Raw genomic sequence first — 3,666 nt, 5'->3', positions numbered from 1 at the left:
TGATCCCATTTGACGCAAATACAAGTAGATCAAAAACAAATATAGGATTAAAATTCGTATCTATGACTTTTCGAGCTGCTTCTGTGTTCACATTGTTAATATAATTTATCTTCATTCATATATTGTATGGTACAGTATACCTATCGAGAACATATACACGAAACGACATGATATAAGGGTGAACTAAATTTCGGTCCGCATGATTACGCAAACCAGGATAAATACATCGCATTGTCGATCCCTTTGTCAATAATTGAGGTCATCTTCTGAAGGGTTGTGGTACTTATCTTAGGCATTGTCGTCGGGATTCTACTTTTCAAGATAAAAGATATGTCATGTTTGATTTTATTGCATACGATAATAAAACGGGATGGTCGTAGATATTCTGAAATACCATTATTTAAGAAAATGATCGCGATATTCATATGCAAGTTCACGACAAGTACGTTTTTATTTTTTAGTGAATATGCAAGAAGTGTATTATGTCATATGCCACTATCAAACCTCTATGTTTGTACACAAATACAATAACAGCACATACCATAATGTTTATCTTTGTCAAAAGTTCACTCTTAAACTTTAGCTGTACTCACGGTCATAAACAATAATAGCTATATAACTAAATTAAAATGTAAAATGTTATCAACGTGCTATGTGGAATAATATCAGAGTTATCCGCACTTGCGTTCAGATAGGATTAAAGGCTGTGCATAGCATTGGATCAAGTTGCCAGTGTCAACCCAGAAATCAAGCCGATTAATTGGTTCCCAAATGCACTAACTAACCACCGCTGTACAGTAAACAATCACACGAAAACGTCAGTTCAGTACTTTCATGACAGCATTATCTCGAACATTTCTCCATTTGGAACAGGATTTATGCGGGCTCAAGTCAATAACTTTATACCTGCATTTTAAAGTACAGTTTGTTCATATGTAATTGTACACACAAGACATAAAATACGATTATATTTTATTATATGATATCACTCAGAAATGTCATAAGTACGTGCGGATCTCTCGACTCCAACCGAAGTCGACGGCCATGTTTCAGAAGTCGACATATTACGCTGGAAAGTATATGATACATGAAACCTAAAGCACACAAATTAAAGAAACAAACTCAGTTCATTTTTGTGCTTGCACATTAATCATCATGTTACCTTCTTTTTGTGTGGCATCTTGAATGTAAACCTCGTTTACATTTATTGTTGAGAATTAACATCCCATCTATGAATATGACTATTCTTGGCGATTGTCATGTCTACTAAGTACTTGTATAAATTTTCTTATTACATCATTTTCATACGTTAGTTATTCTCACAAGTTCATACAGATAATTATAGCATTTGAAGACAACCTACTGTTATCATAATTGGCGGTTAGATTCTAAGACCTACACGTGTTCCTAAACACACGACTGTTTGCCTTTGTTCAGAAGTTGGCATTCATTTGTTCATCATACTATAATATAAACTATTCCACGTTTGTTAACAATCATGACTGCATAATAAACCGGTAAAAAACAGACATCGGCCTTCAAAGGGTCATCCTTTCCCAGCGCCTGCAAGGGATTGAATTTAGCTGCAGCCCCATGGGGCACCCCAGTCAGACTCAACCGTGCGCGTACGGCCACTGCCGGTGTTGGATTAACGGCTACTGCCGGGGCCGGATGAACGGCTACTGCCGGGGCCGGATGAACGGCTTCGACTTTGACTTTGACCACTGCGCACACACGCTCTACAACGGACAAAACTGCAACGCAAGTAAAACAGCTTCTAAATGAAGTTGCGTTTAATTATATATACATCAATTCAATATATTCATTCATGTTGTTATATTCGTTTCATGAATTGTATAACTAAACACTGCTATACGCCAATATATTATGAAATTATATTACCACATATCGACAACTTAATAAGCCCGAGACCCCTAAACAATCAGGTATATCAAGTTTTATATTAAGGTATAGCCGCTATTACAATTTGAACTTTAAAATCAATCAACGTAACTTTTGTTGTATAAGTGTGAAACAGATAGCATGCTGCTAATATTTTTTATCATACCACCACATTGATATCTGCTTGATATCCTGTTGCCTGATATCTTTTTTTTATATCACGGTCAACAGGAAGTTCATATATCAGTCATGTGTGGAGGTTACTAAGACTTAAGTACAATTTTTTGTTTTATTGTAAAACTGAATCAGATTTATCTAAACAAACAATTTGATACCACTATGTATTACATTTAATCCACAAACAACAACAAAAGCAGAAAAAAGGTATTTTACAAATATTAAGAATGAATAAGCACATGCTGATGACGTCATGTAACAAACGGACTACTTTTATTACACGCATTCATATGCAAACATCAAAGGTCAAAGGTTATGTCAAAAGTTCAGCACTTAATATAAACAGACCAAACAAATAAAACAAACAATAAAAAAGCAGTAAAAATAGTAAAAAATAAAATAGTAACACACTTCACAATAAAACCCAATGTAATATGCATTAAATAATGAAATAATTTTAAATCATAAATTATAATTAAGGTTACATTTGTTGTCTTCTACAGTTTGCCAATTTTGCCACATGAATTGTGTTTGATAAGGCTCGTTAAAAGCTAACATAAAAACATATATAAATACAATAAATAAACAATACCATGTCAGACTTTGTGGATGGAGGTAAGTTTGACATTGTTTGGGACGGTTTAATTGAGGAAGTTGTTATGTCTGAGGAATTATATTAAATAATGAAATAATTTTAAATAATAAATTATTATTAAGGTTACATTTGTCGTCTTCTACAGTTTGCCAATTTTGCCACATGAATTGTGTTTGATAAGGCTCGTTAAAAGCTAATTTCTTTCGAAAATAAGGACTGTAACATAAAAAACATATATAAATATAATATATATACATTACCATGTCAGACTTTGTGGATGGAGGTAAGTTTGACATTGTTTGGGACGGTTTAATGGAGGAAGTTGTTATGTCTGAGGAAGACTTTGCCAATCAGTTTGGAAAAAATCCGAGTGTGTTTAATGAACCATTTGATGAAATCACGAATGCAAATGTCAATTTAAATAAAAGTTACAATTTATCAGTCGACCATCTAGATGAATATCTTGCCACAGATCTGCTCTCCATTCGCAAAAATGATAATGATGAATACGAGCCTGTCACATTGCGTAGCATCGTGGGAAGCATTGACGGAAACTTCAAAGCGCAGAGTACCCATACTCTATCTTCCGGAGCAGTGGTCCAGATTTTCCCTCACACGTGACTGCCTTAAAGCAAAGCAGAAAAATCTATAAAAAAACACACACGGAAAATGTATTTTTAATCACTGTTTAATCACGGCAGAAACTTGGTGAAAAAAAAATGCCAAGATGTTGAAAACTATGGCAATCGAGGCCGGTTTTGAAAAAACAAAAAACATAAGTAATCATTCTGCTAGAAAACACCTTGTTCAAAAACTAAGCCAAGGGATTCCAATATCGCACTCACCGAAATCATGCAAACAACAGGACACAAAAACGTACAGTCAACAACCAATTACAGTAAAATTTCCGAACAAACACAAAATAGATGTTCAAACCTTTTGGCAACATGTTCTACTGCAACTCAATCTGTTTCATGCACTTCTGTCAACAC

This window comes from Dreissena polymorpha, chromosome 10, assembly GCF_020536995.1.
Source record: "Dreissena polymorpha isolate Duluth1 chromosome 10, UMN_Dpol_1.0, whole genome shotgun sequence".
In the NCBI taxonomy this organism is placed as follows: domain Eukaryota; kingdom Metazoa; phylum Mollusca; class Bivalvia; order Myida; family Dreissenidae; genus Dreissena; species Dreissena polymorpha.
Note: the sequence above shows the minus strand (reverse complement) of the source record.